At 36.1% G+C, this 16,352-nt stretch overlaps 1 protein-coding gene and 1 pseudogene across 2 annotated transcripts in view; one reads left to right on the top strand and one right to left on the bottom strand.

The window, feature by feature from the left end:
• The window catches only part of FGD4 (FYVE, RhoGEF and PH domain containing 4), a 252,697-nt gene that overhangs the window by 197,779 nt on the left and 38,566 nt on the right, over positions 1–16,352 (bottom strand). The gene's annotated exons all lie outside the window — the stretch shown is intronic.
• Positions 14,127–15,403, top strand: LOC143691660 (3-hydroxyisobutyryl-CoA hydrolase, mitochondrial-like; annotated as a pseudogene).

The raw sequence follows: 16,352 nt of genomic DNA, 5'->3' as shown, positions 1-16,352 counted from the left end.
ATAACAGCAGGTAAATATTTTATGACCAAATAAGATACTTTACTTGAGTCAGCTCTGTATTCAATTTTTTAGTTTCCCCTATTCATCTGAGATAGCTTATTTATTTCAAAACAAACATCTATTTTCCTGTTAAATTTTTTTTATTTTTCAATGTATATGCTTTCTTTTTCAAATCTTTATTTTTGTTAGGTATAAATACAAATGCAAAAACTTGTGACTTTAATTAAGATGCTTAAATTTATCTTTTTAGAATCCTTATAATTTCAGTAGCCAAATACTACCCCCCCAAGAAAACCTACAATATACAAATCGAATTGATAATCTTTTTCAAATAATTTCTCCAGCATCTGCTGACTTAGCTCTTCCTACCTGCTAGATCCTCAAAAAACTCAAATTCTAATGAGTTGATGATATGAGATTTCTGACAGTCTCATCCCTCCTATTGATAATTTCCCTCCTACCAACAGCCAGTTATATGAAGGACCAACAACTCCAATATAAGACCTGGCTGCTTCTCCTACTAGCAGGGACATTCAGGCAAATCAACTGAACTCTGTGAGCCTCAGCATCTTCATCTGTAAAAATGAGGATCATATCACCAACCCAGTTCAATAAATAAAATCGAAAAGCTCCCTCCAAATTCAGCTATCACTGTGAATTCTCAGTTAAATCTAGACCAACAAATGTAAAGTTAGAAGCCATATAACAGAGCCCTGACCCTACTGCTGATTTGTTGGGTGACTTTCACCAAGTCATTCAATCTCTCTGGGTCTCATCAATAAAGTAAGAATACAGATCTTGATCACTAGTTTACTACTCGGGTGATGAAGCACTTAGAATCCATGAGCTCTTTGCAGAACATACTGTGTGGGAGAAAATAAAGTATTGATTTACCAAGTAAATTTAGCTCTATCACTGGCAGTGGGCTCTTATTAGCAGAAAATTTAACCATATTAGACATATTAGAAATAATAAAGCACAGCCACAAGCATATAAGGCTACACACACAAAATGGACTTTTGGAGTTTGTCTGTTATTTTGCATTTATTTGTGCCTCTTATTTAACCCCGAATTTAGTTAGTCCTGTAGTCCCCATCAGGAAGTGCTAAAAGTTTAAAAAATTTTTTGATTGAAAAATTTTTAAATGGAGACATTCTATTCATTACCTAATTAATGGAAAGGAAAATAACTCTGTCTTTATTTAAATGTTAATCATTTTATTATTTAATTTCAGTAATAGAACTTTTCACCCTGGCTCCTGGGAGCAGAGATGAAGGGCTGAGGCATTAGACACTCTCCAAGGTCCCTATCAGCCTTAGGACCCTGCATCTGGTTTCCACCACAATTTGCATTCACTTTATATATGCTACATGCTGTTCTCGGCACACATACACAAAATATAATAAGTTTCAATAGTGCTCTGATAGCTCTGAAGCTGTTCAAAAAGCTGAAAAAGTGATCAGGCTTCAAGTAAGAGATATGAATGAAGCTGAACTAGATAGGAATAAGGTAAATCAGAAAACAGGGTGAAGAATGATATCGTCCATATTTTAAAACTTTGATTTCTGCGTGAGAGTAAAGACAGAAATGTTTATTGGGTGAAAAATTTGTATTTTGGGTAGTACATTTCCTAATTTAACTTGTATGCTCAGTTTTAGATGAACACCTTAAGTATATGGAATCTCAAATAGGGCATGAGACTGTGTTTGTTTGTCCAAGTTAGTGTGATGTCCTGATAAATCCCAGAGTAATTTGGGCAGTGAATAAAGAAGTATTTGCAAAGTCCCCTTGGGGAACTGGGGAGAAAGGAGGCAATATTCACCTTCCTCATAAGGAGAATTTCTGATATTCTCCCAAGCAGTGGGGAAAACCAAATCAACAGGCCAAGCCCTTGATCTTGGGGTTGGCCCCTTTGAAACTTTTTCCTGCAAAGGATAGGCTATGTTAGCCTTTTTAAAAAGAGGCCTGAGAGTCACCCTCAGAGAACCTCTTTTATAGTTCAGATGTGGCCTCACTCTCTAGGCCAACTCGGCAAGTGAACTCACTACTCTCCCTCCTACATGAGACCTGACTCCCAGGGGTGTAAATCTTCCTGGCAACATGGGATAGAAATCCCAGGATGAGCCAGGACCCGACTGAAAAAGCTTTCTTGATCAAAAGGGGGAAGAGAGAAATGAGACAAAATAAAAGTTGCAGTGGCTGAGAGACTTCAAACACAGCTGAGAGGTTATCCTGGAGGTTATTCTTATGCATTATATAGATATCCCTTTTTAGTTTACGGTGTATTAGAGTGGCTGGAGGGAAGTACTGGAAACTATTGAACTGTGTTTCAGTAGCCTTGATTCTTGAAACGACTGTATAAAGATATAACATTTACAGTGTGACTGTGTGATTGTGGAAAACTTGAGTATGATGCTCATTTTATCCAGGGTATGCTAAGATGAGTAAAAATATATGGATAAAAAAATAAGAGGGGGGAACGATGGGTAAAATACATTGGGTAGATGGAAATACTAGTGGTCAATGAGAGGGACGGGTAAGTTGTATGGTATATGTGAATTTTCTCTTCTTTCTTTTTATGTCTTTTTCTGGAGTGATGTAAATGTTCTAAAAAAATGATCATGGTGATGCATACACAACTATGTGATGATATTGTGAGTCACTGATTGTATACCATGTATGGAATGTATGCGTGTGAAGATTTCTCAATAAAAATATTTAAAAAAAAATAATGTTCTGATAAGTTGACCATTTTACTAAACTAGCCCCATACGTACATACTTTTTCACATAACACATACACTCACAATATGCAATTCTTGAGGGCTGAGTTTACTGAAGACATCCTAGAAGCTCAGTGAAACCTCGAACTACATTTTGCTCTTTATTAATTCATCAAATCAAGTATCTTTTCTTCCAAATGCTCCTGGCAATGAGATACTGGAAATTTCCTTTCATACTCTATAATCACTACAGTGTACTTGCGGTGTATATTTGTGGCATGCCTTGGGTAGACAGATTCCAAAACGAGGATGGTTGTAAGCATAAGAAAGAATATCTAGTTGTCCTCTGTCTGAAGGGGATCATAACATCTTTAGCCATTATTACTTCAGTTACAGCTGTTCTGAATGAAGTTAATAGACCAAAATAACCATAGATACATTTCAGCTAAATCAAAAAATGCCTCACAATGCTTTTCCTTCTTGTAACTCTCATTTCAAGTGTTCTTTAAAAAATAAAAATTGTTGGCATAGATTACTTAAAACAACACTGTTTCTCTGGACAGAAATGATATATTTATAATTAACTTTCTAATGCCATAATGTAAAAAGCCTTAAATAGTAGAGGATAGAGCTTTATTTTGCTTTTTAAAATTTAAAACTTTCTAAATAAATTAAATCTTTCATCATGCGCCCTCCTTCTCATTACAGAACTCAGAATAGGTTATACCAGTTTCCAATTTCCTCTTTCCATTTGTCCCAAATATCACCCTGTCAATGCAAAAACAATGCACATTCAAACCACTATTTACTTAAAAAAGCAAAAGAAGCCTAGCTCATTAGTAGATCTTTGTGTCTCAAATATAAATGGGGAAGCGGAACTCTCAGACCACTCAAACCAGAATGTGCCAGATTATTTGTTCACAGAAAGTTCTACTTTAGAGAACGGCATCTTCTGGTCTTCTTTAGAATATATGATGGCTCTAATTTTTCTGAACATTCATCAATTCTTTCAGGACAACTTTTGATTACTATTGTAAATTCTTTCTAGATTAAGTATATGTAAGTGCATAAGAATATAAACTGAAATTATGAGGTTCTGGGTGAACAGACCCCAAATTATATTAATAATAATAGTCATAAAATCGAACTTATTAAAAGTTTATAAATAAATCCTCTCAGTTCCTTTGCCCTCCATACCTACCTCTGGGTTTTGAGCAGAATAAAATCTCCTAAGGATGGCAATTCCAGGAGAACCAAGGGGCACATTATCCTTTTACGGTAATACTCTCACACGCATCACTAAATAGGAATTATTAAGGTGCCAAGAAAATAGGAAACAGGAAGGAAAATGGACTAGAGGATGGCTGCCCACCCAATGTCCCTTCCTTTCCCCTTACAACACATTTCTAATTCCTGTTCTCCTGAAGCCACAGTTACAGCAGTATTTATAGGTTATGGCTATATTTTGATTACCTTGCAAAAATACCCAAAGACAATGAAAAAGCTAGCATACTGTATGTCCTGAATCTCAAGCAAATTTAATAGTTTTTTTTCGGGGGGGAGGGTGCAGGTCCAGGAATCAAACCCAGGTCTCCCACATGAAAGGCAGGCATTCTACCCACCCGTGCACCCTAAATTTAATAGTTTTAAACACAGGAATAGGAGAGCTATAGCATTTGCTAATGACCTTTTTCATATTGCATTTAAATAAGCACTTAACACAGTATCTTAACAAAAATACCAGCTAGAAATAAGAAAGCCCCAAACTGTTCATTCCAGTCATGCTCATGGAGCATGTGCACAGGGCTGAGATGGCCGTGTGCAGAATGGCAGCCCGCAAACTGGAAAAAGAAGCCATCCAGTTAAATCATTAATTCCTTTACTTTCTGAAGTGTTAGGCTACTGCTATGGCAATCAAACAATTCATCTTCTTTTTTAAGTATTCACAAAGAGAGGAACAGGACAGAATCTCCTTCTTCAGGATTTTGTATCTGTGAGTTGTTATTTCATTCATTCCCAGTGCAACTTCAGGATTCTGAAGGCAATTATTTTCACACAGAAAAATTCTGTAAATGACAGAGGACTAAATACCCTAATTCAGAATCCAGCAATTTTACACTAGACGATGCTGCCTCCTAGAGGCTAAAGGTACTTAAAAACACTTCTACATGTAACAAAACTTAGTTTGATTACACATCACATGCTCAAATTCAAGTTTTGATAAAAACCACAGAGAATATACCCTGCTTATTTTATTTTTTTAAGTGAATCTTTTTCTAATTTCTAAGTAGATACCTAATTACATTAAAAAACTGAAATGGTTAGGAAAAAAAATCCGTGAACCATCCCTGAAGAGACAGAAATGACATACATATTGTCAATGACAAAAATAGAATATTAATAAACACAAACATTTCAAACTGTATACTGCAAGTTTAACGTAATTATCTTGAGAGTTTATCTTTAAATATCTAAAAGAACTATACTGATATATTTCATAATTTCTTTTACAAAACTATGTGTAAAGGAAAATGTTTAAATGTTATGTATAATGTCCTAACTAAGCAAAATGCATAGCGGTGCTTCTCAACACAGCAAATATATTGAGAACAAACACACCTGCAAGCAACTGCTGCTGCTAAGTAGGTCTTTGTTCACAATATTATTGTTCAAAAACCTGTAAAAAACACTTAGATGAATAAAACTTCTTAATTCAAGGAAGTCAAGAACAATGCAACCTTCCTTATTTCTTTTTTGGCTGCATGCTGCTTCTTTGTGTTTGTGTAATAAAAGATCTGGCAAGTGGAAAACTTCAATGCATTCACAGGGGGAAATTCTGTAACAGTTACCCTGGGGATAAACATGCTGTCTAGCACAAAGCATTAATCTAAGTAGGTCAAAGCTCCATCAAACAGTATTTAGATCACCAGAATGTTCATAAAAGACTTTAAAACTCAGCCTTTTTACCCAGAAAGGAAAAAAAATCACAAGATGCACTTTCAGAAATAAGAACATGGTAGTTTTTTTTTAAAGCAACTATTAAAAAGAATCCAGCCAATTTCAGATATTTACCAGCAAAACATTTAGTCACAATCATGCTTTTGATCCTATTGAATTATATAAAAGAAAATTAGAGAGACACATAAGTAGAAATCAAAATTTGTTTTAAATGATTTAGTATGAATGACCCTGAGGCAAGTGTCTAACACATGGATACTGTTTTCAAAATATTAGTGACATAAAAGATTTTTTAAAAACCTTCTAAAAGACTACTGATTAATAAAGGGGATAAATCAAAGACTCGAAGTAACAAGAAGCAGAAAAGAGGCGCTTTTTGGAAAGCTGGAAAAGCATGTAATATGTATATAAACAACCCTAAGTTTTGTTGAATTCTTTGAATACGTAAAAAGCCAACACTGAGAGGCCCTGGTCACATTTTTTTCCCTCATTTCTTCAACAATTTCTAGCTACCTGGGCACTACAGATGGTGAGAAGGGGAACTAACTGTTCTCGTTTGCTAGCTGCCGAGATGCAATATGCCAGAAACAGAATGACTTTTAAAAAGAGGAATTTAATAAGTTGCTAGTTCACAGTTCTAAGGCTGAAAAAATGTCCTAATTAAGCAAGTCTATAGAAATGTCCAATCTAAGGCATCCAGAGAAAGATACCTTGATTCAAGAAGGCCAGTGAATTCAGGATTTCTCTCATTTGGAAGGGCACAGGGTGAACATGGCATCATCTGCTAGCTTCCTCTCCAGCTCCCCAGGAGGTGTTTTCCTTTTTCATCTCCAAAGGTCGCTGGACTCTGGGCTTCGTAGCTCTGCAGCATTCGGTTGTGGCTTTCTTGTGACTCTGTCGTTCCTCTCTCCTCTCTCTGAATCTCTCCGGCTTTCTCTCTTGTTGTTCTCTAGCTTCTTCCAAAATGTTTCTCCTTTTAAAGGCTTCCAATAAAACCAATCAAGACCCACTGGTATGGGTGGAGACATGTCTCCACCTAATCAGGTTTACTACCCACACTGATTGAGTCACAGCTCCATGGCGAGAAGCTGATTAAAGTTTCCAACACTGAGTACCGAATAGGAATTAGAAAAAATGGCTGCCTATATAAAATGGGATTAGGATTAAAACATGGTTTTTCTAGGGTACATAAACCTTTTCAAACCGGCACACCAACTTTAAAAGTTTTTGCATATTTTGCTCCACAGCTGAAGAAATTCAAAGTCTTAATGAAAATGTGAGAATCACGAAGATGATGGGCCTAGAAAGTTTAAATACTCCCAATTAACCTTTTTTTTCTTCTGCTCCCATGTCTAGATATAACAACCTCAATTGCATAATTATTTACACTAAATTAAACCAAGAAAAACTTGGAACTGGTGTGTGTGTGTGTGTGTGTGTGTGTGTGTGTGACAGAGTGTGTGTGGGTGACTAGTAACCCAAAGCATCTCAGGCTAGCTTAAAAAGAGGTGAGTTTATTATAAATATGGAATGGTTTCTCACAGAATACAGAAGCAGGGCTGCAATTTAGACTCAGGAAGAATTTAAACTGGGAATAAGAAGATAAAAATCAGCAAGGGGGTTGTATATTTTTCACTTCTATATCTCGTTTCATTGACTTTCTTCTTTCTCTGCTCACAGCTCTGTCATTCTGGAATGGAGAATGGAAGATGACCACCCCACACAGGCTCCAAGGTCACATATCAATACGATGGCCAAGCCAAACAGAGAGACTGAACCTCTCAGTCGAAATCCTACATTCCTAGAAGATTTTGATTGGTTCGGCTTGTGCTTTACCAATTTATGGTCAAATCAACTGTGTACAATCAATTAGGGTACCTGAAAGCCCACCTATTTCATGATGAATACTTTCAGCTTTTGCATTTCTGAAAACATCTTTATTTCCCCACTGTTGTTGAAAGATATTTTCCTTGGGTATAGAATTCTAGGTTTACAGTTTTTTTTTTCTTTCAGTATTTTAAAAATGATTCTCCATTACCTTTACGGCTATTATTCCTTCAAATATTTTTTCTATCTTACATTCTTTCCATCTATCCTCCACGATTACACTATACCAGGTGGTTTGATACTGTCCACAGATCAGTGATGCCCTTTCCATGTTATCTTTTTAATCTTTTAAATTCTTTTTTCATTTCATTCTAAATAATTTCTATTGCTACACCTTCCAGTTTAGAAATCTTTTCTCCTGCAATGTCTAATATTCTGTCAATCCTACACAGTATATGTTTTCAACGGATATTGGAGTCCCCATCTCTCAAAGTTCTATTAGGATCTTTTAAGGTATCTTTTCTTATATCGCTACTTAACTTCTTAAGCAAATGGAATTCAGTTATAACAACTGCTTTAATGGCTTCTCTTCTGATTCTAACACCTGTGTCAGTTCTGTGCTGATTGCCAGTGGACAATTACTCTCCTCAGTATGAGTCATGTTTTCTTGTTTCTTTGAATGTCTGGTAATATTTGATTGGACACCAGACATTGTACTTTTTACTTTATTGGGTGCTGGATATTTTTGCCTTCCTATAAATATTCTTGAGTTTTGTTCTGGGATACAATTGGAAATCACTTGAAAAGAGTTTGAGCCTTTCCAGTCTTACTTCAATGACTGGTTAGGCAGGTCCACAACAGTGTTCAATCTAGGGCTAATTATTCCCCCTGCTGAGGACCATCCTGAGCATATGCTGCCCAATGTCCTTCACTGGCCCAGGCACTATACCTGGTAAGTGCCAGGCACTATTTCTTCTAATCTTTTTTTTAGAGTGGTTTTATTCCCTGCCTTGGGTAGTTTTCTTTGCACATGCATGGATCAGTACCTGCAGGGGAACCCTCTGCAGGCTCTGGGCTCTCCTTCTTTGCAGGTGTCTCCTCTCTGGTACTCTAACCTGTCTACAATAGTCACCACAGTCTCCTCAACTCACAGAGTCTGCCTGGCTCCACCTGGGATCCCCCTCCCTGAGCTGTACCAGGAAACATGCTCAAAGCAGTACAGTGGGAAAAGTGCAGGATTCACCTTGCTTGCTTCCCATCTCTCAGAGACCACTGTATTGTCTTCTGAGATCACAGTTCTTTGCTACGTGATGTCATGGATTTCTTCTGGTTTTCACTGTTGCTTTTGTTTGTTTCTAATAGGAGGGTAACTTTGGCTACTCCTTCTTAGGCAGAAGCTGATGTTCAAACTCATCCATTTGGAAGGAGATGGATAAGAGAAACAATTCATGGATTGGCTGGCAGGGATCCACTCAATTGTGTAGATACCCCAGAAAGTACCTATGACAAGGATTCTATAATAAGGAATATTCAAGAGCACCTGGAATTTATCAGGTCACACTGATCATATTCTACATTTACTGATTTATTCAATTAAACAAATATCTATTTAGTGTCTAGTATATTCCTGACTCTATGGATATAAAAGTGAGAAAAATATGGTTTCTGTCCTCCTGAGACTTATAATTATGTAGAGAAAATAGACTATAATAGTTCATAGGTGACAGGGAATGGAAGAGTGAAAGATGACTACATATTGCAGGTCCTGAAATGAATCATCTCAGTAGGAAAATAAGAAATTAATATAGAATAGGTTGAGGAGGTGGGGAGAAAGTCTTGTCAAAAACAGTAAAAACTCCAAAGTTTAGACTTATAAAAATCCTATTAATTAAAACTGCATATGGAATAACCAAGAACTGCTTTATCATTTAATAAACTGATACAATAGTTCTTAACATGATTTTTCACACTGCTATTTTTAAATGCCTAAAGTTTTTACCCTTTTCACATTTAAGTAGGCTACAATGTCCAATAAATCTTCAAATTATTGATTTATTTCAGGACACCCTTATTTTAAATAAGTAGAGCAAAGTTAAAATTCAGCCCAGAAAATTAATTTAATTACAGATTCTTTTTACTTACTTGCTAAGGAAAGTACACAATTCTCTAAATATATTGACTCTTCTTTTCTTGTCAAAATTTGCCTGTTTGAATATCAGTATCGCAGTTGACCAAAACCTAACTACTCTGTCTTACTATAAATTTCATATTAATGTAATCTAAGTTGATATGTAAAACTCTAACAATATTGCTAACAGCACTCAAACATAATATATGTTAAAAATTTGCTACAATAAAAAATTAATTAGGGAACAGAGTCAATCTGTAGATATCATTATGTATACCCATTGGCTAGTTAGGTACTTTATCATAATGGTTTACCCATACTTACTGAAGAAAGCAAACACGCAAGTGATTATTTTTGGAATGCTAGGATCCAAAATTCAATCCAAAATAGACTGTGCACAAAATCTGGAATGCTGTAATGTTATGATTTTATGACTTGCTATTAGTCATCAAGGGGTGTCTTTGAACAGAAAACTCCCATATCATAGATTTAGGATTCATTCTGCTTCTTCTCTAACAACTGTACATTCAAGACTAGAGTAGTATTTTTGGCAATTTTCCAATCACAGCCATTTTCAGAAATGTTGACTGTTACTGCTCAAACATTAATTTAAAAGATGATAATCAGTTTTGTTTCTATGTCTTAAGTTCAAAATATGCTTTTACATTATAAAACAATGGAATGATTTAAAGACTCTTGGTGATTTAATTCAGAAAACTAAAAATGTTTAAAGACTGCTGATTCAATGTTATGTGTGATGCACTCGGTTTAAATTTAATGATGACTTGAAATTGAAAATAAATGTGCCCCCCAATAATTCTATTTATATATGAAATCAAAAACATTTTAAAATTTTCTAAATAACAAAAAGTTGCTATGAAATCCTGACACACCTCTGAATACAGTACAAAATGACAATTAAAAGAAGGGGCACTTCTCTTAAGGAAGAAAGGAATTATTTTTTTGCTGCTTGCTTTTTGGGCGCTGATGGTCACATTTCAAAGTATGAAAGGCTAATGCTTTAAAGAAGGTGACACAGGAGCGGAAAAAACTTGCATGGGGGTCCCTACACTCCTTCCCACGAGTCACTCCCCTAGTATTCTTTGTGGGGTGAAATATGGTAACAGGAGATAAGAACACAGACAACCCTAGGATGAGCAGATCAGAGTGGAAAGAGGAGAAGCAGATTTTAAACTAGGTCAAGCAGAAAAGACTACTTGTAACATAGAACCCAATTTGTACTCTAGTGGAAAGATCTCATGCTCCTCATATGATTTTCTGTGGATGTACTGAGCTGACAGGGAAGAATATCACCAGATAGGGAGGGGAAGAAATCTAGTTATGCAAAGTCTCCCTGATCTCCTCCTTTCATTCCTTAAGGTAACTAATCCACACTGATTAGTTGTGGGAGGTTTTTTCAGGTGCGTGGTCTGGGAATCAAACCCAGGTCTCCAGCATAGCAGACGAACGTTCTATCACTGAACCACCCCGTGCACTTGGAGATATGTGTGTGTGTGTGTGCGTGCGCATATTTCTTTTTATTTACTGTTGGCTAGGCCTTAGGGGAAGGTTCTTTCCTGTTAGTAATCCTAAGGGAGAAAGGAATAAGTACCTAAGGTAATGATGAAATAGAATCCAAGGGAAATTTCTCTCTAGCCATAAAATTACAGATGGAAAAGTTTACTCATTAATTATTGTTTGAAACAAATTTTAACTCTATGAGAATATGATAGGCAAAACTTAAAAGTCCCATTTCAGTAAAACTATTCTAAAGCCTGTTTTTTAAAAATCTTTATTTCTTAAAATTATTTGGCTGTAAACTGATAATTGTCAAAGTTAGGTGATGGATAGTGGAGGTCATATTCTTTTCTTTACATTGCATATGTTTGGCATTTTCCAGAGTAAAAAGTTAAATTGTTTTATTTAGAAGCCTTCTTTACTATAAGGTGTTAATGCACTTCTGGCTATTAAGAGTCGATAATGAAAAAGTGGACTAGAGTTCAAAACAAGGAGAAATTATTCACCTACTATGTGACTATGAAACTCTACTTTTTGTTTCAGGATCCCAATCTGCAGAGAGTAGAAAATCCAACCAATCCAATCAGGTGTGTTACTGTGAAGTATGATTATACTTCACAAATTGATATATCTACAATTTATTTGACAACTTCTTCAGAAGCTTCCCACTGTTCTCACCAACATTTCATTCTTAGACAAACAAATGCATTAACTTCTTTTGGATAAACAACTATCTGCCTACCCATGGCCCCAACATTGGTCTTTAGATTTATTACCAAGGAAAGATAATATCTGAATATTATCTAGTACCTACTGGCACAGGGAATGCACAAGAGTTGTGCTGTACTGCATACAGAGATAACTCTTATCCTATGACACTGCTCCCCAAATCACTGAAGGATAGCGAAATAGGAGGACTTCCCAGAATAGTTATTTCAGAAAGACAGACTTAACAATAGAAAATAAGAGAGGAAAATAAATAAATAAATAAACATCAAAATCAGCATTCTTTCTCATCAGACAGAAATTTGGAGACCAGGCAACCACTGTTCACAAAATATCCACAGTTCTCATAGCCTTCCTACAAGGTACAAAAGTGCACATAAGAATGGAACATCTAGTGTGGTAGTTAGATTCAGGTGTCAACTTGGTCAGGTGAAGGCGTCTAGATCTATTGTTGTGGACATGAGCCAATGGCGTTTGAACCTCATCTGTTGCTGATTACATCTGCAATCGGCCAGGAGGCGTGCCTGCTGCAATTCATGATGTTTGATTTAATTGGGTGGTGCTTAAATGAGAGAGCTGAATGTAGCACAGCCCAAGCAGCTCAGCATACCTCATCTCAGCACTCGCAGCTCAGCCTAGGCCTTTGGAGATGCAGAAAGCAATCACCCTGGGGAAAGTTGTCGGAACCCAGAGGCCTAGAGAGAAGGCCAGCAGAGATCACCCTGTGCCTTCCCGTATAAGAAAGAACCTCAGTTGAAAGTTAGCTGCCTTTCCTCTGAAGAACTATACATTTTTAACTAAATAAATCCCCTTTTATTAAAAGCCAATCCATCTCTGGTATGTTGCATTCTGACAGCTTTGGTAGACTAGAACATCTAGGAAGCTCTATTTTCCAACACATTGACTTGTGACAAATGAATTCCATAGGAATATAGTTCAGGAAGAAAAGAAACCCAATTATTGCAATCTTTAGAATATTGGCATGGTCTTAATCACCAACTTCCTCCCCATGCATTTTGAAAGGAAAAAAAAAAGATATCTTCCTAAGGAATAACACAAAGACCAAAAAAAAAGACTAATACATCCATGGCAGTTTATTTAATAGTTAAGTAACAGGAATCACAAATTTATGCAATATATCAATTTATATTGAGCATTTTAGTATGATTGCATAGGCTCAATGCAACTCACAATAGTGAAGATTACAGGTAGACATATGAATTTTTAAGCAGGTCCTATTATTGTGTATTTTGAAAATATTATTACTTTAATATCTAGAAATATCATTATATATAACATTTCTGTAACATATCACAGGTGGCCCAATGATGATGTACATAAGCATTGGTATGAGAACCACAGTATCTATAGGAAAAATAGTCACTGCTATTGTAGATGAGGACAAAACAGACCAGAATAAATCTAATCGAATGAAAAGACTGACAAAACAAACAAAAACATGCAATTAAAGAGCCAGGGAATACAGGACAATCTGAATTACCCTTTACCCAAAGTACAAGAGAAATAAATCTAGTCCTTTTAGACATGCCACACTTAAAATTTAGACTGACCCCAAGCCAAGTGAGAAGAGCAACCTCCTACGGGGGTTCACCTGGCAGAGTATCAGAGCCCAAGCGGTGTGAGGAAGACATCTGCACTGAGGGGGAAGAAGCAGCAAAGTGAGACTGATTATATATAGTGGGATTGACCAGGCAGGAAAATAAATTAAGGATAATGGGAGCCAGGTTTCTCTCTGCCAGGAAATAAAGTTACAACCATGGCAAGAGAAAGCTAGAATGAACCCTGTGGTGCTGGATTAGAACTAGATGCATCTGTATGAACAAATGTTTCCATATTTCTATATATACAAATGTACGGTATGTACGGTATTTTATATGTGTGTGTATATATATGTATGAAATGTGTAAATGTGCATATGTAAATATATTCCCTAATCCTGTCCACTGAGAAAGCTTGGGAGCAGTAACATCCAAACAGCAACGAGCATACCTAGCACCAAGATCTTGGTTTCTAAATACCATTCTCTACTAAATGGCTTATTCCAATAATGGGCAATACAAGGTTAAGACAAACATGTATCGTCTTGTGCCAGGCTGCCAGATGTATTTCAAACTATAGGAGCTTGTCAAAAGGGCAAAGAGGGCCTGGAAGACTTTGCCATCTCTACCCAACAGCGCCGGGAGGCGTCTAGGACATGGGGCCAACAGAGTGCTGGGTGTTCTGTCAATGGGGCTGCCAGAGATGTGAAGGCTCATGTCAAAGTTTAATTCATTCATTCTAAAGGACTCATATCATATTGCAGCATTTGCTTTCCATATACTGATAAAGGGAATATCCATCACAGGGTTTTTATAATCATATGGTCACAAGATGAAAGCTATATAGTTAATCATTATCAAAGATCAGGGCTACCGGATTACAGTTCAACAATTTCAGAGAATGACATTTCAGGGAATATCTAATCACACAGATGCAGCAGAAGAGGTACTATTGGAAAGAAAAGGTTGTACAGGGGTGATAACATGGAACAGACCCAAGTTTCTAAATGCACTGACTCTTAATACGATTCAACAAACTTATCAACAGTTAAAGAAGTGGGAACAAGATCCTGAAACTTTCCTGATCATTATAAAGGAAGCTGGAGGAAAAGCATCCTGAGCTGGGGGTGTTATCACAGAGATCTCAGAAGCTGAAAAAGCAAAACAGAAGTTATCTCAAGATTTCTTTAGAGAAGAATATTTGCTGAACAATGACATTGTTGCCCTTATTCGTGGAATTACAATGGTGGGGAGTTGGTTTCTCAGTACATGGGCAACTGCAAGTGGCTACCGAAAAGATTCTGTTTTGCAATGCCAGAAACATCAGTGAGACTATTCCCTGCTGTGGGTGGAGGTTACTTCTTGCCACAGCTGCAAGGAAAGCTTGGTTAATTCCCTGCATTAACAGGATTCAGACTAAAAGGGAGAGATGTACACAGAGCAGGAATTACTGTATACTTTGTAGATTCTGAAAAGCTGGACTCTTTAGAAGAAAATTTGTTGGCCCTGAAATCTCCTTCAAAAAAAATATTGCAGACATCTTAGAAATTTACCATACAAAGTTCCAGACTGATCAAGACAAGTCTTTCATACTTGAGGAATAAACAAATAGTTTGTTTCCAGCCAATACTATGGAACAGATTATTGAGAATCTACAGCAAAATGGTTCATCTTTTGCCCTAGAGCAGTTGAAGGTAATTTGAAAACTGTCTCCAACCTCCCTAAAAATCACACTAAGGCAACTCATTGAGTCACAAGTTCAAAAACCCTGCAAGTAGTATTAACTATGGAATATCAGCTAAGTCAAGCTTGTATGGGAGGTCATAGCTTTCATGTAGGTGTTAAAGTAGTTTTACTAGATAAAGACTGAGTCCAAAGTGAAAAACAGCTGATTTAAAAGAAGTTACTGATGAAGATTTGAATAATCACTTTAAATCTCTGGGAAGCAATGATATGAAATTTTGAGGTGACTGGACTTTTAAGATGTTACTTTGGAGCAGCAATTGGCAAATTACAGCCTGCTGCCTTTCTTTACACAGCTCAAAAGGGAAGAGTGGTTTCTACATTTTTTTAACGGTTGAAAAAATAATCAAAGACTAATATTTCGTGACATATGAAAATGGTGAAATTCAGATTACAGCATTCATAAAATTTTATTGGAACATAAGAAACATTTTGTTTTTGCTTACACATTACCTATGGCTGCTTTTACACTGTAATAGCAGAGTTAAGTAGTTGCAACAGAAACCACGTGGTCTGCAGAGCCTAAAATATTTACTATCTGACCTTTTTCAGAAAATTTCCCAACCCCTGTTTTAGAAGATGGTAAAACTGGTATGGTTTTAGAATTCTCTTGAGTAAATATGTCTATTTGAAATGAGAACTTTGTTTTGGTCCTGAGTGGTGGTTTATATGTTTGTACAATAACTTCATGTATGAATTACCAAAAATAAAACCTGAAAATGTTAAAAAAAAAAAGGGGGGGGCACAGAAGCAGCTTGAAAGGAGAATAACAGATTATAACTTTTAAAGAAATTATGAGTATACATTGATATAAATTAATTAGTTAAAAGTTTGATGAGAAACTATTTGCATAGTTTCAAAGTACTGTCCCACAAAATGCTGTTTTTTAATTGTGAAATACAACATATATACAGAAAAGCAATAAATTTCAAAGTACATTGTAACAAGTAGCTATAGAACAGATTTCAGAACTTGGTATGGGTTACAGTTCCACAATTTTGGTTTTTTCCTTCTAGCTGCTCCAAGACACTAGAGACTAAAAGAAATACAGTACAATGATTCAGCAGCCATATTCAATTGTTAAATTCTATCTTCTCTATTATAACTCCATCTTATCCTTTGATCTTTCTCCTCATCAAACCGCTTTTTAAATTTAAAGTAGTTTTATACA

This window comes from Tamandua tetradactyla, chromosome 7 (assembly GCF_023851605.1).
Source record: "Tamandua tetradactyla isolate mTamTet1 chromosome 7, mTamTet1.pri, whole genome shotgun sequence".
In the NCBI taxonomy this organism is placed as follows: Eukaryota; Metazoa; Chordata; class Mammalia; order Pilosa; family Myrmecophagidae; genus Tamandua; species Tamandua tetradactyla.
The sequence above is the reverse complement of the archived record's forward strand: the minus strand, read 5'-3'. Positions and strand labels throughout refer to the sequence as shown.